Genomic DNA, 22,282 nt, shown 5'->3' with positions numbered 1-22,282 from the left:
GGTGGGCAATGCTGGCAGAATAGTGGTGTCAAGGTCAGAATGATGTGCAGAAATTAATGGAGAGATATGTGTAACACATTAAGACCTTCAGCCCTTTTCTTGTAGGTATTGAAGAAAAAACAGCAAAGTTCTTTTTGGAAGAAATTGAGAAGCTTGGATTTTTTGGTTTTCAAAAAATAACTTTGGCAAAAGTGTGATGGAGGTTGAGAAAGACTAGAGGTACAATGGTCAAAGGGAAGGCCACTATATTAATCAGAAGAGATGTGAAAATAACCAAAGAAAGATGGTGGTCGTTGGGAAGGAGGAAGAGAGCAGGGTTTAAACAGGACTCTTCAACACTGAATGCTGAAGAGGGAGTGGTATAAGGAAAATTTTTAGATGGAATTTTACAAGCTTAAACTATCTGGGTAGCATCTGGAGAGCCATAAAAAGAGTTTGTGCCTAACCATTAGGGCATTTGGGCCACCGTGACATGGAAAGCCTGGAATTCTAAATAAGAATAATGCTCTCCAGGAGAGCAAAATGAGTGATCTTAGAGTCTGTGTTCTACATGAATTCCCAGAGGAAAGAAACTGATACAGTAAGAAGAGGATTTGGGTTGTCAAGGTGAGCCCAGGGTAAAAAAACTTGTGGTGACAGAGGACACTGAAGAGGAATGTGGATTTGGAACTTCAAACAGGCTGCTTTTAACTTCGAGGTTGAGCCACTTTTTCACAGAGCATCTAATGCTTTCCAGGACCCGAAGCAATATTCAACATTTATCTTGGGTTAAATCTAGAGTCTTTGTGATTCAATAAACGGATCGTCTCTTAGAGAATCAAGCCAGCAAATAGTACTATGGAAACTGGAATGCATCAAGAGAAAAGTGTGCCTTTGGGTGCTGGCAAAGCATAAAGAACCTAGATGAAATCTTTAAGTAAACAGAAGGAGAGCAATGAACTACAGCACAGTGATAGATAAAAGCATTGTGAGTGGAAGGGATTTACCAGAATTCTCTTTTAAACTTGGCCACAGAGCCATCTTAACACGCTGTAAATACTTGTTGCATGTAAATAACCATTATAATAAAAGAAAAGCTGGCACAGCTAGACCAGTCTCAAGGGAAGTTAATGAAAGTGGACAAGAAACAACTGGCATTGGGAACTCAGAATGAGTGAAGCCGAAAGTATGAGGTTTTACAAAAAAGAAGGAAAAGTGCCATATATTTGATTTGTGAAGGAAACTTTTCTCTTTATAAATACCCTTAGATTAAACTATATATACGTATCTGTATATATCAATACATGCTCATCGCAGCAAACTAAATAATAAAAGAAGAAGAAAAACAAATTAAAAATATCTTCAGCTGGTCCCTAGCCTCATCCACTCCCATACTTCTGAGAGTAGCAGATTAAGAATGTCTTTCCCGAGCCATTATACCGATAGTTTTTATGACAATGTTTTTACAGAATCAAGATATGACCACATTTTTCTTCAACTTTTTTTTTTTTTGCAATCAATTATGGACAGCTCTTCAGTTGTAGTAAACCCAGATTTATTCCCTCAATGATGGGTATTCAAATTGTTCCCAATGTTGTCATTGTAAGTGATGATGCAAATAAACGGAAATATTGTGCATATAGTTTAATATATGGCACTATCATTTTGGTAGAGCCGGACAAAGGGTTTATGCAATTGTAAATATAATAGATACTGCCAGGCTATTTTCAAGAAGGGTTCAGTTAAACACTCTCCCACTAGTAACGTGGCAGAGAAAGTTTCTATTTCCTCACATTAGACCTTTCTCTTACAGGTACTTCATAAAATTTTGCAAAAACAATTAGTAAACTATCTTATTGTTTGTTGTAACTTGCATTTTCCTGAGTTTTCTTTTGAAGTATAGTTGACACCTTTGAAATGGGTTCAACATTTGCATTGTCTCTCCTATGAATTGCCTGTCCATCTCTCTTATTAATTACTATTGGCTTTTGCTTTTGAGTAGTTTCTCATCAATTTGCAGAATGTCTTTAGTTATTCTAGCACCTAGGTCATCTCCCTATGTGTTCAGGTTTTGTTTTATAGTTTATTTCATATAGGCAACTTACTCTGTTACTAATTTTGTTTCTAGGTATTTATAGTTTTGTGACAATTAGGATGTTTTCTTTTCCTTTTTTCTTTTTTCTTTAACCTCTGTTTAGCCTTGTAAACGTTTAATGGCCCTTTATACTGGGCTTGCAACATCCCAACCGCTACTTCTGTGATGCTCATGTGGTTGGTAAAGTAGGATGTTTTCTTTTTAATTAAGAGGTAGAGTATATCCCAAAGAAGTGCAAGAAGATATCAATTTACATTTCGATGAATTAACTCCAAGGATACATCTAAGCAACCACTTGTAAATCAGCAAATGTCACCAGCACTCAAAATACCCCCTGCCATGCCACCTCTGCATTGATACCCCACCCCCTCCCAAAAGGTCATTCCTTTCTCAACTTTGAACACTATATTTATGCTTTTTGTGTGTTTTTCTTTTCTTTCTTATTGAACAATACAGAAAAGTAATAATGCGATGTCTATGCTTTTGTGTCTGTTTAGGGGCAAAATTATGTAATTCAGATTTATATTACATATATCTGGTTACTCCATTTTCACTGTTTTATTTATCCATTCGATTGTTAATGGGCATAAAGATTGCTTTAGTTTGGGATTATTACATATGTAGTTATTGTAATTTTGATTTGCATTTACCTAATAATTAGTGATTGAGCATTTTTTATGCCCTTACTGGCTGTTAATATATGTTCTTGGAAGAAATGACTATGCAAGTCTTTTGCCCACTTTTGAATCAGAGTTTTTGTTGTTGTGGTTGAGTTTTCAGAGTTCTTTCTATATTCTAGATACTAATCTCTTGTCAGCTATATGATTTGAAAATGCTTTCTCCCATTTTGTAGGTTGCCTTTTTATTCCATGGATAGCATTGTTTGATGTGCAAAGTTTGTAACTTTCATAAAGTTTAGCTTGCCTATTTTTGTTTTTATTGCCTTGCCTTTGATGTCATATCAAGAAAAATTACCAAATCCAGTGTCATGAAGATTTTGCCCTAGGTTATCTTCTAAGAGTTTCCTTGTTTTGTTTCTTGCATTTAGGTATTTGATCCATGTTGAGTTGACTTTTATATATGGTATTAGGTAATGGTCCAACCTCATCATTTTGCATGTGGATATCCAGTGTCCCCAGAACTGGTTGTTAAAAAGACTGCACTCCCCTCACTTAATGATCTTGGACTCCTTTTTAAAAATAATTTAAACATGTATTCAAGGGTTCATATCTGGGCTGAATATTCCATTCTATTCTATTCTATTCTATTCTATTCTATTCGTCTGTACATCTGTCTTTATATCAGTACCACACTCTTTTCATTACTGTATATTTATAATAAGTTTTGAAATCCAAAAGTATGAATCCTCCAACTTTATTCTTTTTCAAGACTATTTTAATTATTTGTGGTCCCTTCAGATTTTGTATAAATTTTATATGGATTTTTTATGTTTCTGCCAAAACGAGTCATTGGACTTTTTCCTGAGATTGCATTGAACCTGTAGATCACTTTGGTAAGTATTAACATCTTAACAATTTTACATCTTCCAATTTATGAACTTTGGTTGTCTTTCCATTTATTTTTGTCTTTAATTCTTTCAGTAATGTTTCCTAGTATTCATTATATAAGTTTTTATCTCCTTAAGTTAATTACTAAGTATTTTTCAATGCTATTATTAATGGAACAAATTCCATTTGGTCATGGTGTATAATCATTTAAATATGCGGTTGAATGTGGTTTGTTACTGTTTTGTTGAGGATTTTTACCATGCTTCTGGTAGCTTCAGTATTCTCAGGGAAAATGTCTGGCACCCTGGCTTCCCAATTTCTTTAAAAATTAGTTTCTAAAGACTTTCTCTTTCACTCACTGATGTCTTCAATTACACATATCCACCTAGCCATCAACCTCATCCTCCTCTATTCTTCCCTGTCCGTGAATGTGCAGTGAAGTTGAGTTTAGGTGTCAGTGAAGAATTAAATGGAGATCTAATTATGCAATTAGATTTGAGTCTGCAATTCAGGAAAGTTGTAGGGAAAGGAGGTATAAGTTTAAGAGGCATGAGCTTGGATAAGATAACATGGGGACGGTCTACAGAGTGAGAAAAAAAGAGGCCTGAAGATTGAACCATGACTAGCTTCACTATTTAAAGGCCAGACAGAAAAATGAGCCAAACTAGAAAAAGAGACAAGGGCAAAGGGGTCACCAAGGTGAAAGGAGATTCTACTGTCATTAAAGTCAACAGAATAGAGAGCTCTGGAAAAGAGGCAATTTAATGATGCTTGAGGAGTTCAGACTGGGAAATGTCCAATAGTTTGAATGTTATTGAGGTTATTTGAGTCTGTATCAAAACCACATCAGTGGCATTGAGCAATAGAAACCACATTGAAGAGGATAAATAAGATAAGAAGATACACACACACATATAGCTGGTGTATGTGTGTGTGTGTGTGTGTGTGTGTGTGTGTATATATATATATATACCCACTACTTTCTGGACGCTGGAGGAGGAAGTGCTTGTCAATTTAATTATTTTTTTAATGAGGAAAGACCACAATTAATTTAATTGTGGAAAGACCACAATTTCTGATGAGTTTACCTCTTCAGTGTCTAAATGACTAAACAGAATAGTCTGCCTTTCCTCTTCTAATCCACCTCTCCCACCACCTGTAACATTGTTCTCTTCCATCACCATCACTGCCTTCTTGTTCTGAGGGAGCATATTTTTGGCAGGGAGTGTAGCATTAGCTTACTTACAGATGTCTCCTTATCTATTCCTCCCCTTTATTAACTTTTATTCATACAAAACCAGTGTGATCTTTTATAAACCCAAATCATATTGTCTCCATGCTTTAAGTACTTTGAAGGTTTTCTATTGCTCTTGGCATAAGGATTAAAATTTCTTATCTAATTTAACACACGCTCTCTGATGTGTTGCTGCTTTCTTCTCTGACCTCATCTCATGACATTTCCCTACTTTGAAGTTTAAGTGACACTTGGTTTATTTTAGTTCCCTGAACATGTCAAACTTGTCCACCAGGCTCCAAGTTTCACGAGGGACAAAATAGGTCTGTCTTGCTGAGTGACCGTTCTCAGGGTCCAGCAGAGTGTCTTATATTTGGTGGTGTTCAACAAAGATTTTTTTAATGAATCAATGACATTTCTTGTGTTGAAATGAAAAATAGGGGAGAAAAGGAGACCTGAGGAGAAGGAAAAGAGGGGGAATCCAAAGAAGAGGAACACAAACAATGATAGAAAAAAATAAGCAAAAGCAAGCCAGCAATAATTACCTTTTCTTTTTCCGGTTAAAATCTAAACTCTTTAATATACAATGGCTTGCACACCCCTTAATGATTTACTTCTCAACTAAGCTTGAAATTCTCTTCTGGCCATTTGTCTACACTGACGCCAATACCGTCTTGCTCATATAGCCTCAAAAACTGCTTGCATTAGTTCCATATGGAACGATCTGCCTTATTTGCTATATTTTCTCTGACTAGGGCTTTGAATTGCGATTCCTTCTGCTTGGATCATTTTTTCCCATCCAAAGTCCAAATCATCCTTTCTTTTTTCCTTTTTTAATGTTTATTTATTTTCGAGAGAAAGAGAGAGACAGAGAGCAAGTAGGGGAGGGGCAGAAAGAGAGAAGGAGACACAGAATCCAAAGCTGGCTCCAGGCTCTGAGCTGTCAGCACAGAGCCTGACACGGGGCTGGAACTCATGAACTGCAAGTGTCAGATAATGACTTGAGCTGAAGTCAGATGCGTAACCAACTGAGCCACCCAGGTGCTTTATTTTGAAACTTTATTTTGAAAGTGAGAGAGTTCAAGCAGGAGAGGGACAGAGAGAGAGGAGGAGAGAAACCCAAGAAACGTGGGACTTGATACCACAAACTGTGAGATCATGACCTGAGCTGATACCAAGAGGAAGATGCTTAACCTGCCAAGCCACCCAGGTGCCCCCAAATCATTTTTATAAGCATTTCCTACTAAATCATGTATCTCAGCTTAGATCTTTCTTCCTTCTGAAAGTGATTCTTTACAGTATCCCAGTGAAGATCATCCTTATAGCAATAAGTAAATAAAAAAACGAACACTGCTCTGGAGGCCCAGTGTCAGTTCTTTAAATAATGAATACTGTTATTGTTGTGGTGACTGTTTTTGTTTTTATATAATATTCAGCGAGATCGAAGGAACTATGTCTTGTTTCCTCCTAGAATTTATTACTGATCTGTGATTTTACAGTTGAATTTTACTAGCAACTGTGGGACAAAAAATGATGAAATACATTACATTAACCAAATCCCTACTAGTGTTAAGCCATACCCAACTCATAATTAAGAGTATACAAGCAGTATTTCTGCTTCATTGAATTAAGAAATTCAATGTTAAAGCATTCACTTATTTGTTTAATGGCAGTTAACAGTTGTTACACCAGGGATTTATTGTTTGTTGGGAGTTTGCAATGATCAGTAAGACCCATAGTGATGCACATGTCCTAGTATTCAGAAAGAGAGAAAGACACTAGTGTGTTCCTTTGAGATCACACAGATGCAGGAGGGAGTAATTTACACATAGAGCGATGGCTTGATTATAGAGTATCTTCATCCCAAAATCTATGCTTTTCTGCACTTGAGGGAAAGACTTCAAAGCAAAATCCTGTTTTATTGACCTTGACAAGAGATATACTTAGGAACAATGGCATGTTCCTTGGTTTTCTTCTGAGACAGTCAATTTAATTTTCTTTAAGAAGACAAAGTCCTGAAAGAAACAAACCAAAAACTATTAGAATTGTAGTTATTTTTTAAACAGGATAAATCGGCAAAAAATGCTGAAGTCGTTATTTTATCTATCTGATATCAGTAAAGTAGCACTTCACTTAAAATCTGGAATCAAAAAGGGTTAGTACCCGAAAACTATAAAGAACTTGCCAAACTCAACATCCAAGGAACAAATAATCCAGGGAAGAAATGGACAGAAGACATGAATAGACACTTTTCCAAAGAAGACATCCAGACACATGAAATGGCAAACAGACACATGAAAAGATGATCAACATTACTCTTAATCAGGGAAATACGAATCAAAACCATGATGAGATAACCACCTCACACTGGTCAGAGTGGCTAAAATTAACAACTCACAAAATAACAGATGTAGATGAGGATGTGAAGAAAGGGGAACCCTCTTGCACTGTTGGTGGGAATGCAAACTGGTGCAGCCACTCTGGAAAACAGTGTGGAGGTTCTTCAAAAAATTAAAAATAGAACTACTTTATGATCCAGAAATTGAATTACTAGAAATTTATCCAAAGGATACAAAAGTGCTGATTTGAAGAGTCACATGTACCCTAATATTTATAGCAGTGCTCTCAACAATAGCCAAATTATGGAAAGAGCCCAAATTTCCATTAACTGATGAGTGGAAAAAGAAGATGCAGTATATATATCTATAGTGGAATACTACTCAGTGATGAAAAAGAATGAAATCTTGCCATTTGCAATAACATAGATGGAACTGGAGGGTATTATGTTAAGCAAAATAAGTTAGTCAGAGAAAGACAGATAACACATGATTTCACTCACATGTGGAATTTGAGAAACTTAACAGATGATCATAGGATAAGGGAAGGAAAAATAAGATAAAACCAGAGAGTTAGGCAAACCATAAGAGACTCTTAAATACAGAGAACAAATTGATGGCTGATGGGGGTGGGGGAAGTGGGTGATGGGCAATAAGGAAGGCACTTCTCAGGATGAGCACTGGGTGTTATATGTAAGTGATGGATAAATAAAGCAAATCTGGAATCGATATTTATATGAAGGACAAAGACATATCCAGTTCAATCTGAGTGAACAATACCTTAGATAGTACCTTACAAGTCCAAGTTGGGATGACTTCTATAATTATCATAACTTTAGATCAGTTTCAAAATACTGAATTGATCTGATCATAAATACATATTACACCTTTGTTTTCAAAATAGAGGAAATCAATAATGTATTTATCAAATATATACTGCCTGTCTACTATGTGGCACGTGTATGTTACATATACATAATATATATGTTGTATATTTCAGTAGCTGAGGAAATAGCCATGAACAAAACAGACAAACATCTCTGCCTTTCTGTAGTTCCAGTCTAATATGGGTGGAAAAGTTAATAAAATTATTAATCAAGTAAAAGACAAAGATATCATATAATATTTCAGAGTTTTGAATGGTATGAAAAAAAAAGTAACTAAATAGGAATGGAGGGGTCAAGAAGTAAGAAGAGTAGGAAAGAATTGTCTGAGAAAGAATGTGAAGGCAGCTTCTGATAAGATGGACAAGACCTGAAGGTGGTGAGAACATTGCTCTCAGACCTCTGAAGGAAGAGAATTTCCAAGAACAGAGAAGAGCAAGTCAAAGACCCAGAGATGAGATTGTGCCTAATGTGTTTGCTGAATGGTAAGGAAACTAGTGTGGCTAGAGGAGGTTAGGCATATGCTAGGAGATGTGGTCAGAGAGGTAGAGTGGAGCTAGATGTTTTTAAGGCCTGTAAGTGACTAGCATTTACTCTACTGAAACTGTATGTCGTTTGCGGGTTTTGAAAGAAAAAGACATGATCTGTATTCATTAAAGTTAGTGACAATGGATGTTTTTGTATTTTCCAGTAGCATATTTAGCCATGTGGATCCAGGTAGAAAAGCATATTTAACCAAGGTTCTAAGTATTGGCAGTCAGGTGAGATGAAGGGAGAGAAGGCAAAGGAATCAGAAATATATGCCGAGTAATAATTATAATGTAGATAATGGGATCTAAACTACATGAGGAGAGAAGTATGGACACAGCAGGAGCAGTGCAACGCTCACAGGGCTGATAATTGTGGGGTTGCTAGAGGTGGGATATTAAGGAAGTGGAGGTCACAAGTGGACTAGTTGAAATTAAGACAGAGTGACATTTATTGGCATGACAAATTCTGACATATGCCCATGAGAGTAGTTGATGGAGATAGGATGCAGAACAAAGCCAATGGGGGAGAGGGTTTCAGGGAACAGAGACCAAAAAATTGGAAGCTTTGTTTATGTGGCTGTTGAAATCGTCATGCGAGATCACACAAGCAATTCTGGGAAGAATGACTGAGCCAGGAAACTCTTTAAGAAATAAATGAAGTGACCCAGGGCTTGGTAGATGAGAACAACAACAAAAATGGTGCATCCCGATAACACAACGTTCCAAGGAGGATGTTTTCATGGAGAGGGAGAGAGAGTCTTACCTGGAGCAAGTAGCTATGAAAAAGCAGAGGGGACACCTGGTTGGAGAGCTTGGGAGACATCTGGTTGGAGGAGTTAGTCTGGGGCTAGGAGGGATGTGGGAGAAGCAACAGTCACCACTTGAGATGGCTGCCAAGTAAGCAGTGACTTCAGGGGTGAGACAATTCAACTCCATGACAAACTGAAGGCAGATGGTGGAAGTTAAAGGCAGTGGGGGTGGGGTAGATTTGGTTGATGACTGACAGTGAATCAGTGACAAAACACGCCATGATTTGTCAGCTTCAAAAAGGATGTTTTGTGACTTGGCCTCCAAGGTTTTATTTTTAAAACCATACACACTAAGCATTTATTGTATTTGCTCAAAAATAAGAGAGAGGTAGGGACACAAATGATGCCAAGTTTTTATAACTATGCTGAATATAAAATACTGGAGAGCCCTGGCTTTGTTCCCATTCTAGAAATCATTATTGTGAATTTCCTTTTGAGTTGAATTTCGTTTTTCAGAAGAGGGGCCATGAGCAGGCATAAACACTACAATTTATCAAACTGCCTGAAGGGAAAGATGTGAAAAGTACTGATGAAAAACAACCCCTCGGACAGGACAAGATATGATAAGAGGACTTTGAAAAGTTTTTTTGTTTTGTTTTATTTTTTTTTGTTTGTTTTTTTTTTTACCCAATTTCCCTAAGTTCCAGGAAGTTTTCTTAGGAGAGATGGTGGTGCCTGAAAACCACATCATTCCTGGGATAGTAGAGACTTCTGGTCAGCATATGTGACTGTAGGAAGAAATAAATAATTTATATTTTAGAAAAAAACCCTTATTATCTAAAGATGGCTCTTTAATAAAGTCATAAAGCAAGTAGGAAATGGACAGATGTCTTGTTTCCCCAAACTCTTTCAGGGCTCAGTGAATAAAAAATGGCAGTAACAACATGATTTTAGGAAGGCTTGTGTTTTAGTTCCCTGCTCTGTTCAGAACAGATTAGTGTGTGTATGTATGTAGGGGGCACATACCTTATTTGGTCTTATACGTTATGTGCCAATATCTTTGCACAATACTCTCTTGTTAAAGGCAGAGAATGTTTCAATGTTCATCTTTTAGCCTCCATATTCTGGAAACAAGGTGGATATTCAACCACTGAATCAACTTGCGAAACGTGAACAGTTCTTATTTTCCAGATTTTACATTTTTCACTATATGAGTGGGTACCAGTAGCAAGAAACTTTCAGAGGGTAAAAAGAAAAGAAAAGAAGTAAGGAAACTGAAGTAAAACGTATTCAAAGGGAGTTAAGTAAAATTAAACAGAAATCAATATAGCATTTGTACCTTCCTGTCTCTTCTTTTTCTTTTTTTTTTTTTAACGTTTATTTATTTTTGAGACAGAGAGAGACACAGCATGAATGGGGGAGGGGCAGAGAGAGAGGGAGACACAGAATCTGAAGCGTGCTCCAGGCTCTAAGCCATCAGCCCAGAGCCGGACGCGGGGCTCGAACCCACGGACTGTGAGATCCTGACCTGAGCTGAAGTCGGACGCTCAACCGACTGAGCCACCCAGGCGCCCCTGTCTCTTCTTTTCCTACTTGCCATTGCTTCATAGTAGCGATGTAAAAAAAAACTTCAACTCTGGGGGTTAGGCAGTTAACATTTCTGAGTATATGATGAAGGCCCGGATGAGTCATCCCTGAAAGAACTTTCAACCTTTCAGTGTAATACACATAAAACCTGGTTTTCTTGTGTTCTAGTGCCCACATCACTTTCACACAAACAGCCTGTCAACCAAGTAGTTAAAAGCATGTGGCATTTTTACTGAGGAATCTCTTAAAATTACCCAATTGGGGTAAATGGAGAATATATTCTTAACACTTGGGTAAACTTCTAATAGGTGTCCTATCTCTTATTTGAAAGCGTCTCGCACAGAGAAGTAACTCTCCCTAATGTTTCTTCTTTGTGAACTACCCCAAATTCTACCTTGACCTTTGCTTATGTTTATCTTCTATTCTCCCTACATTGCCTTTATTCTGACCCCTGTACTGAGGCAACCTTGATTTACATAAAAATGTCAAGAAGTCTCTTGGCAAGACTGAGTATTCTTTAGCAGAGAAGAAACTGGGCTGTAAAACTCAAGCTTTAATATCTTACTCTGGGCCAAATAAATTGTAGTGGGGGCTGAGTGGAAGTGGTTGAGAATGAGAAAAAGTTTTTTCTTGATCTTCAAGATTTTCCACTAAAAAAACTAGTAAGATGTATTTACATTAAGCCTCTAAAGTCAAAGGATTTTGCTGGATCTTTGTTTTAATTTAAAGTGGAGTAGAAATGAAAACTCTCCATCGTTCTCATTCCATATATGGATTCATTCCTCATCCAGATATTCTTTTGCCCCTGCTCCCTATGATCCTTGGGTCTTAGGGATGGCATCCCCATGGAAGAGGGGAGGGCACTGAAGGAGAAGCTTCTAACACAGAGCTGTGTAGAAACTAGAGGGGGAAAAGAGAGCTACTATTTTCCAGAAGGTCCTTAAAGTGAAACAGACCACAAATTCTCTAATTAGCAAAAGCAGACTTGAGGCATGCAGCCTTCTGTTTACTTCAGGACTAGGAAGGAGACCAGCTGGCTTTCCCTCAAAGATAACAAATGCTATTGCTGCTTTGAAGAACCTTGCCAGATTAAGTGTATTTGCAAAAAAAAAAAAAAAAGAGAGAATGAGAGAGAGAGAGAGAGAGAGAGAAAGAAAGGAAGAAGAAGAAGAAGAAGAAGAAGAAGAAGAAGAAGAAGAAGAAAATAAAGTTCATACTGGTGTTTTTAATTTTTTTTTTTAAATATTTATTTATCTTTGAGAGAGAAGCACAGAGAGTGACTGGGGGAAAGGCAGAGAGAGAGAAGGAGACACAGAATCCGAAGCAGGCTCTAGGCTCCCAGCTGTCAGCACAGAGCCCAACGCAGGGCTTGAACCACAAACTATGAGATCATGACCTGAACCGAAGTCGGACGCCCAACCAACTGAGCCCATATTGGTGTTTTATAAACCCTTGAAGACAATGAGTTTGTTATAAGAGGATGCTTTGAACATCAAGTTACTGTACTGTGTACTTTTCCTTTCTTAATTTCAAAATGAAAAGAATAGCATTTGGCCTATCCAACTTTCCAAATTTTTGTATCTCCCTAAGGTGATTTTTGTGAAAGCATTAGAAGAAATAAGCTCTAGGTTTCCATTTACTTTATACAGATGTAGAGTACTGTCTGATACCTCCTGATTTCTATCATTATTGTTATTAGGTCAGCTTCTTAAAATAAAATTAATAGGAGAAGGGTTTGACTACTGGGCCCCTGTGGAGCATGTGGAGAACTTTAGAAAGTCATCGAATATTAAACAATCATTTACAAATCACTTGGGTGGAGCATCAGCTTTGACGCTTGCAGGCTGTGGTGTAGATTTATGTGTATTGTAGTGTTTTCTTTGGGATTTGCCTGTGTGACAAAAGAGGCAAACTTCTATAAAAATGAAAAACTAATGAGATTTACATAATACCACAAGAAAAAAAAGAATAGTGAAAACAATTGGTTTCCTAGCAGATCACCTTAATAACTTAAATAAAAGCAAAATGCAAGCTGAGAGATCACCAAAATAATAGACTATTTCTAGACTGAAAATCCACCTTTTCTGTTGAATTATAACACAAAGAAAACTATTTTAATGTAAATACAACACTTATGGGATGTCAAAAATTTTGTTGCTAAGGAGGAGACTCACTTGGTAAGCCAACAAGAGTTGTTGTTGGTAGACATCACCAGTAACTATTCTGCACCAGGCCTTCTTGTCGGTTGGACAAGATCTCAGCAATGCTCCTACTTTTCCTAGAGTAGAAGGTACTACTAGGAGTTAGATTGGGAAAATTCTTTCCCATACTTTGGAAATGCCTAGCATCCCTGTTCTCAGGGACACAAATATCAGGTCGCTCTCCTAGTTATTATGACAAACAAAATTGCCAAAAACATCCCTACCGATTTCCAGTAGCCTGTGGCTGGTGGCTGGTGGTAAATCTCACCCCACCTTTCCCTGGAACTACTTCATTTTACACATCAGGAGTCAGAGTCCCAAGGAGGTAAATTGATTCTCTAAAAGCCACAGAGTGGCAGACCTTGGGGAGTAACCTTTCCATCTTGCTGCTTTTCCACTACTTCATGCTACCTCCTCTCCAAGTCTCCCTAAAGTGCAATATGAATAACTCTGGAAAACTACGCAACAAACTTACAACAGAGATTCCTTCTACAGCGGGGATGAGGAGACGGCAATATAGGGATTTCCACTGTTGCTCCATATTCTTGTGAATTTTTATTTTTTTCGTTTTTTTTATTTTAATTTTTTATTTGAGAGTGAGGGGAGAGGAGTAGAGAGAGAGAGAATCTTAAGCAGGCTCCTTGTTCAGCACTGAGCCTGATGTGGGGCTTGATCTCATGACTGTGGGATCATTACCTGAGCAGAAACCAAGTTGGACATTGGACGCTCAACCTACTGAGCCACCCAGGCGCCCTCTTGTGAATTTTTTGAAGAATTCACAATAAGTACACATTAGATTTATGATTCTAAAAGTAAAAATAAATTCTATTTGGTGTCTTAGCGGGGGGGTTATTTCTAAGATATTTTAGAGGAGGACATTTTGTAACACTCTGTGAAGTATTTCCTCCCATTTGTATACTTTGAAAGAAATGACACAAAATACTGTTCTGATGGTGTTATTTTTCTGCACAATCTTTTACACTCTCTCTGTTCCTTGTAGCTATTAAGAGTTCTGAATAGGATTTTCCTTATACTGATTTTCCTTTGTATTTGATTCTTACTGTTTCTGTTTCCCTCCTCCCTCCAACTTCGTATGTAATGTTGATGAAGTATTTCCACATTTCATGTATCAGTACCATGTACTGAAAACTAGTAAAAATCATGTCAGAATAAAATAGGTTGGACCACTGAAAATAAAAATGACAAAATAATTTTTAATAACTTATTTGTCACATGTGGCCTTTCAAGAAGTGCAAAAGGCAGAATAGATTCAGTCACTTCTAATACTAACAAGTAAAATACCTATTTTGAAAATCAGTAGCATCATTTGCTGACAAAATACTACTAGTCTGTTGTACCTCAAATAAACACCTCCCTCTTAGGTGATGTACCGATTATATTCCTTGGGGCATTATTATTTTTTTTTCCACACATTTTCTTCACCAAAGCCTTTAATCCTGTGTGAATTCAGGTGGGGATTAAATTGAAATGAAGAGAAACTCAATGCACTACCAAGACCTATCTTCTCCACATGGGCCAACTTACCTCTTCTTCTTTCCCCTGTGTCCACATTTGCTGGGATTGAGCATCTCCTTTGAATTCACCGTTGCCATAGAAACATGTGTTCCCAGTTGACCTTTTGTTTTTCAAGGGGAAAGATAAACATGCCACCCACTTTGGGGGCCCTATTAGAGCCTATTCCCAGAGAACTGCACCTTCCCAGCTGCAGCGTCTGACATGCTTAGGAAAGCAGTCATCTCCCAGCCTTGTTGGCAGCCGCAGGCAGAGAATGGGCGCCAGCTGTACTGGGGCTGGGGCTTCATGAACCCTTTCCTATTAGGCCACATCCTGTCTGTCTTTTAGGAGTGAAGGAATGTTTCAGGTCAAATAAAGAACAGGCTTATGCAATATAACCCCCAGGATTAATCTTTTGAAAATAACAGCAGGCAGGCCACCTGAGGTGAAGAGTAAGTAACAAAATATGTCCAAGGGGACAGAATGGAAATATGCTCCATGTTATAGATTAGAATGCGTAAGGGGAAGAAAATTAGCTTATGCTAATGTTTGTGAGTCCTGCACACTCTCAATGGAGTTTAGACTTGGAAGATACTTTGGGTATTGAGGCTTAAAGTCTGGATGCAATTCACAGCAGTATTGCATCTAGCATTTATCCTAAGCCATTGTGTAGATTTTTAAAGAAGTGTCACCTCTGGGGAGATGCTCCTGGGTGCCTTTGTGTAAAACAGTAGCTGAACAAGTATATGAGGGAGCCCTGCTCGTATATCTGTATACTTGCCCTCTTGACTTAGATGTTCCAGAAACATCTCAAGCTTAACAGGGAGCTCTTGATTCCTTCCACAACCCATTTTTCCTCTGTACCTTTCTCCATTTCAGTAAATGGAGGGCAAAAACACACAGCCGTTTAAACCGACATTGTCATTCTAGAGCCTTCTAGAGCCTTCTAGAGCCTTCTCCATCTCCTTGTGGACCCTCATCCCATTTGTCACATATAAACTGCCAGAAAGGCCATTAATCTCACCTCCAAAGCCCTTCTGGAATACACTTTCTTGTCAGTCTCCACTGCCATTCCCAGTGTAAGCCACCATCATCTGCCAGTGGGCCTGCAAAGTAGCCTCCAGTTAGTCCCCCCCGCTCATATCAGTTCTGCTAGCATACACCATTCCTCCACACAGAAAACCCAAGTCTTCTTTTACAAAGCCAACAGGCTAGGTCATTTTCCCCACTCAAACCCTTGTGTGTCTTTCGAATGTTCCTGGAGTTGACTTCAACCTGTCTATCATGTAGCCTAACTGAACTGCCATCTGCCCAGCTTTCTACCCTCTGACATCACTATCTACCTTCCTCGCTGCTTGCCATACCCCTCTTTCCAACGCACCAAACTGTTTCCTGCCAAGAGTTTTACATACGCTCTGCCGGAATGATTCTTTCGTTAGAACTTTTACATGACCTGCAACTTAACTCTAGTCAGCACCGTGATCTAATGTGGAAAGGCCTTCCTTGGTAACCTTCATAATGCGCACAAAATGAAGTAAATTACATTAAAACGCAAAGAAAGAAAACTTGCTCCTAGTTACTACCATATCACCCAGTTTCTGTCCTCTGTGACAGGTATTGAAGTCTAAGGTTGCCTTGTTTTCCTGTCTAATCACTTTCCTAGAAGGTAGGGACCTTGACTGTGCCTAAAACAATGTTTGGCAACATGGTAGGTGCTTTATATAAATATACATACATGTGCATACCTATTTTTTTAGTAGAAATTCTCCTAATATAATGAGAAAACTAAATTCTTCTGTTCCTATATACCATTGATGATGCCCAGGTACATTTTCTTTTTTATTCTTACGTTTTTGTCTCCTTTTAGAATTGAAGAGAAACACAGCTGAGACAATGCAAAAGGGGAAAAAAATGGGTTGATACATACCTAGCTAGTGTTTTGTAGTTCCTGGGAGGCAATCTAGGTAGGACCCTGCATTACTACCCCCCAAGGGGTCCTTCCCAAGAGAACACTTTGATTTGTGGCTTTAAAGGAGATTGAGAAACATCTTGCCCTGCCTGGTTTGGCATAGACGACCAAATAAACATGCTTGAACTCACTGCATGCTGTAGGGCATATGTGTACAGATTAGTATACCACATTCTTAAAACTTTTTTTCTTCCAGAACACACACACACACACACACATCATCATCATCATCATCATCATCATCTAAACAGAACACACCCTTTGCTGAGTCCAATTAGCTCTTGGGTGGTCTGGTACTAGAATCTTGACATTGATAGCTCAGTGTATTCTTCATAGTCTCTTGACCACATCCCACTGCACAAAAAAAAAAAAATCAAAGATTCACTTGTTATATTATTACATTGTTAGCATTGAAAAGTATAACTTCAGTTATATTTATCACAGATTTATTATAAAAGCAATAGACATGTATTTATGCCTATGCTTTTACCTCTTCTATAATCAGTGACAACAAAATTTTTACAGTTGCATCTTGGTTTTTAACAAGAAACTAACACAATAGATTTTTCCCTTTACCTTCAGAGCAGTCCTTACCCCAATATTCAATATTATTATTGTTATTATTATTATTAATTTATATCTAAAAAGTCTTTATTCCCCAAATTATAACATATATTTTATTTCTTTCCTTCCTACTTTTAGTGAGTCTCCATAAAATCCTTACATATGTAGCTTATTTGTTCCTCTTCTTCCTTTCTATATCACAATACAGATTAGGTGACTCCAAGAGGCTTTGATACAGCCCATTTAAAAATCAAACATGTGTAAGTGTGATTCCTTCATCATGACTCCTCTAAAGCAATTACTTGCTCTTGCTATGGAATTTCACTTTTGTATAATACAGTGGTTTAGAAACCTTCATTCTTTATATTCTTAGAAGTCCAAGGTCAAGTGCCAAAATATATGACGTGGTCAAGAGGGAGCCCAGAGAAAAAGGCGGTGGGATCTTCCATGTCTCCATCCACCGAGAAAATCTTCTTTACCTATTTTAAATATTGGATTTATGATCGATTAGTTTGAAGAAATTACTTCTCTCTAAAAAAGCTGAAAGTCATCATTTGACCCATGATTTGTGCAACTCTGGACCACATGAGACAAGAGCCAGGCTGAGGTGGGCTTAGCACATCAGCTACTACCCAAGGCACTTGAGTCTACATGAGCCAAGGGTCTATTGAACTATTTGCACTTCTACAGGCCTGGAATGTGGCCTTTGGAACTCAGATCTGTGGGAGAAGCTGGAGCCCTCTCATATGTGTGCCTGTGAACTCTCCTGTTTCTAGAAACAACTAGACCATCATCTTTAAAGTGGACCATGTTCCTCAGTACTTGATTATAGTTGAAACAGCAGCCTACATTTTTTTTTCCCATTATCTACTTTCTCTTATTTGCTTTTGATTATATTGTTCCTTAAACTTAGCATCCCTTAGAGTGCCTTGGGGGCTCAGTTGGGTAAGCATCTGACTTTTGATTTCAGCTCAGGTTATGATCTCATGGTCATGAGATTGAGCCCCAGGTTGGGCTCTGTGTCGGACATGAAAACTACTTAAGATTCTCTCTCTCTCTCTCTCTCTCTCTCTCTTTCTCTCTCCCCCTCAGCCCCTCCTCTGCTCGCTCTCTCTCTCAAAATACAAAAACAAAGACAAAAACAAAAAACCTAGCATGCCTTAGTAACAATCCCTACTTCCTTCACTCCAGACATTGCCCTACCAAAAATCCTACTCATTCTTCCAGAATCAATTAAAAATATATCTCTTTATGAATCCTCCTGTGTTTTCATCACCAGAAATCATTGTTACTTTTGTATGCACAGCTTACAAGCTGTACTTTAACTTCATGTTTCTATCATTTTACCTCAGTTCATGTTTCTTTCAGGCTACTTGCCCTTGACAGCAAGCATGGGCCTTCTATTTTGCTATTCACCTCTACCTTTACCCGTTTAGAGACCACACCATTGGGAATAATCTCTAAAGTGATGTCAGGGAATTGGTCCCTTAAATACCTCCATGCGACTACCACTAGCTACAAGCATAGCTGTTGTACCATGGAAACTGTGGGGGCTTGGACAGGCTGTCAGAATCCCAACTATTGCTTCTCTGAAAGTTGATGCAGCTTAAATTGCTGCCCTATTCTTGCCAAGATGGATTTCCTATCAGTCCTGCTTCTATGAAGTAAGTGCCTTTGAGTCAAAGAGTTAAAAACTGGTGAGGTTGCATCTAGGAAAATGAGGTTTCACTTTTATAGGAGGGAGGGAGTCTCTTCCCCCACCAAGATTCACCAGATAAGGAAGTGACCTAAAGGAGGAAGAGGCTGGGTGTAGAAAATAAATGTTAGCATAGACATCATTTTTTAAATGTTTATTTATTATTTTTGAGAAAGAGAGAGAGAGCACACTCAAGTGAGCAGTGGAGGATCAGAGAGAAGGGGAGACAGAGGATCAGAAGCGGGCTCTGTGCTGACAGCAGAGAGCCCAATGAAGGACTCAGACTCACAAACTGAGATCATGACCTGAGCTGAAACCAAGAGTGACTGAGCCACCCAGGTGCACCAGTATGGGTGTCATTTTTAATTCCACATTTCACAATTTAACTTAATTCAAATATCCAAATCCTGGTTTTTTCAACTCTAAGAGAAAGTCATTAATTCCTATTTGTCTTTATGTATATTATTTGGTTACTTTCAGTACTATTAAAATTCTGCCAAGATTCAGTTGTGGATGACGTTTAGCTGGGTTTTGAAAGATGCATAGGACTTTTCTAAAGTTGAAAAGATAAAGAAAAGGCAAGTTTAGTCAGAGGGAATAGCATGCACAAAAACTAAAGACCTGAAAGCACCATTAGGTGTTTGGAGAATTTTAAACAGTTTGCTTAATAAGCTAGATGTGGCCGGACAAGAACATAAGCAGCAAAGCACGCAGGCTCTTGTACGTCTGCCAAAGGTGTTGAGCAATAACTTAGCTTTAATCCTGCAGGTGATGGGATGTTGTTAGAGAACTCTGAACAAGAAAATAACATGATCAGACTTATATTGCACTTGGATTAGAGAGATCCCTCTTGGCAGAATGTGGAGGAAGAGATGGGGGAGGGTGGAATTGGACATAAGAAGCACAGTTGAATAGGAAGCTACTGCAGTAGGATATACAAGAGATGATAAAAGCTTAGTGACTAATTGTAAGAAGGTAATAACAGGTGAGTGTTGATTTGATTCCGTTTCTTGTTTTGGAAAATGTGTGTCCCTAATCAAGATAGGAAATAAGAGACAGAAGCTCAGCAATGAGTGGAGAAAACAGAACTTCCTGAGAGATATTTTGGTGCAAGTATCTAGTAGGCAATAAGTTCAATGGGTCAGGTACTTGCAGAAAAGTCTAAAGTAGAGATCTAAAGGTATCAGCACATAGGTTATGGGAATTCAGTTTTCCTAGGGGAGAGGTATAGACTGAGAAAAGATCTGAAGTCAGAAACATAGAAATTTAAATAGCAAGGAGAAGAATTCCAGAAAATGGGTGCTATGTAAGAAGAGATCCAAAAGAAAATGTCAGAGAAACCAAGGGCATAGAGTTCCTACAAAGAAGGAATAATTAAAAAAATAAAATGTCAGCACCTGAGTGGCTCAGTCCATTGAGCTTCTGACTCTCAGAGTTGTGAGATCGAGACCCGCATGAGACTCTGTGCTAAGTAAGGGTGGAGTTTTCTTGGAGTTCTCTCTCCCCCTCTCCTCTGTCCCTCCTGCACTTGTACTCACTCTCTCTCTCTCTCTCAAACTAAATTAATAATATTAAAAGAAAACAAAATAGGGGTGCCTGGGTGGCTCAGTCGGTTAGGCGGCCGACTTCGGCTCAGGTCATGACCTCACGGTCCGTGAGTTTGAGCCCCGCGTCGGGCTCTGTGCTGACCGCTCAGAGCCTGGAGCCTGTTTTGGATTCTGTGTCTCCCTCTCTCTGACCCTCCCCCGTTCATGCTCTGTCTCTCTCTGTCTAAAAATAAATAAACATTAAAAAAAATTAAAAAAAAAAGAAAACAAAATAATAAAATGTCAAAGGCTAAGCCCTTTGGATTTGGTATTCAGATCATTTCTTACGTGCCAATGCTGCTTCAGTAGCATAGCATGAGTGGAAGAAACAAGTGTAGACTTTTTTCCCCCCAAAATGCTAGCTAGAAAACAATACACTGTATTGGAGAAATTTCTCAAAGACATAGACATTAAGCATATACCTAAGCTGAGAGGAAGGAGTCTGTAGAAAATAAAAGTTTGAAGGGAAAACAGATAAACCAGGTCTAGAGAGAAGATGAGGAGTAAAGGTGTGGGGTTTAGCCTCAACAAAGGTGTGGGAAACCTCTTCTCTGGAGACATTCAGAGAAGGGAAAAACAATTCTGTGGATGGAGGGGTTATTGTAAGTAGAATGGTAGAATGCTGAGTCATTTGGCCCTTGATGATCTCACTTCTCTGTAGTAAGATAAATAATCAATTTAGAGTGGGCCACTCATGGTTTGGATGGGCTTTGTGGAAGTGGCACAGATTTGGAATATCTAATGGAGGGATATCTTTATTTCCGATGCCATTTTCCAGCTCTGGGCATTACAGAAATATAATTAAATAACTCAGTAAACCTTTGTGTACCATTTTCTTTCTTAATTTTATTCTTTCTTTTTTTTCCTTCTCCTCTTTTCCACTGCCCCCATTTCTTAGGATTCCCTCTTGTTCCTCTTCAGAATTCCTACTTGCAGCTGACAATGGACACACCAAGCCCCTTTGAAGGGCCAAAGGGGAACATTCAGATTTGAAAACAGCCAGATTACAGTTTTACACTTCCTGGTTTTGAAACCCCTGAAAAGCACAAAACTGAAGAAAAATCAAAATGGCTGCACTGATGCTTCAGCGAAGCTCCATTTTGAAGTAACCATTTTCCTCTTTTCCGCAAACATCCTCCCCTACCCCCCCTTTTTTTTCCAGGAACTAGGTACCACCCTGAAAACAACCAAGGGGGCTGGCAGCACTTACGCAATTCCTGTTGAAACCGACTAGATCCCGTATTTCCCTATAAAACGCAGCAGTCCCTTCCTCTGGATAGCCTGCGGTTTTTTGAAGGCAATAGCGAGCTGCAGTCTCCTTTGCCTGGCAAAGCAATAAAGCTATTGTTCCTCTTTATTCCAAACTTTATCTTTGTGTTATATTTTGGCTCTGAAGCATGGAGTTCAGTTTTTACAACATTTTGTTCTTGCACCATTTTTTTTTCTACTACTGTACCTGCATGGCTTGTGCCAACATTGATCATCTAGTAAGTTTCCTTTTTAATTTTTTTTTTCTTTATTTAAGTGATCCCTACATCCAATGTAGGACTTGAACTTATGACCCCAAGATCAAGAGTCACATGCTTCTCCGACTGAGCCAGCCAGCCACCCCTCCTTTAAAAAAATAATAATAATGTTTATTTATTTTTGAGAAAGAGAGAGGGGAGGGGGGCATGAGCGGGGTAGGGGCAGGAAGAGAGACACAGAATTTGAAGCAGGCTCCAGGCTCCGGAGCTGTCAGCAAAGAGCCTGACATGGGGATCGAACCCAGGAACTGTGAGATCATGACCTGAGCCGAAGTTCTATGCCACCCAGGCGACCCACACCCCACCTTTTTATTTCTTTTATC

At 38.5% G+C, this 22,282-nt stretch overlaps 1 long non-coding RNA gene across 1 annotated transcript in view; it reads left to right on the top strand.

Moving 5' to 3' along the window:
• The window catches only part of LOC122472475, a 398,762-nt gene extending 376,972 nt beyond the window's left edge, over positions 1 to 21,790 (top strand). The window contains exon 4 of the long non-coding RNA XR_006294449.1: positions 21,332 to 21,790. This is a non-coding gene — a long non-coding RNA (uncharacterized LOC122472475). The remainder of the gene's footprint in view (positions 1 to 21,331) is intronic.
• The last annotated feature ends 492 nt before the right edge of the window (positions 21,791 to 22,282 follow it).

The sequence above is a fragment of the Prionailurus bengalensis genome, chromosome B4 (genome assembly GCF_016509475.1).
Source record: "Prionailurus bengalensis isolate Pbe53 chromosome B4, Fcat_Pben_1.1_paternal_pri, whole genome shotgun sequence".
NCBI classification, from domain to species: domain Eukaryota; kingdom Metazoa; phylum Chordata; class Mammalia; order Carnivora; family Felidae; genus Prionailurus; species Prionailurus bengalensis.
Note: the sequence above shows the minus strand (reverse complement) of the source record. Positions and strands in the feature narration are given on the sequence as shown.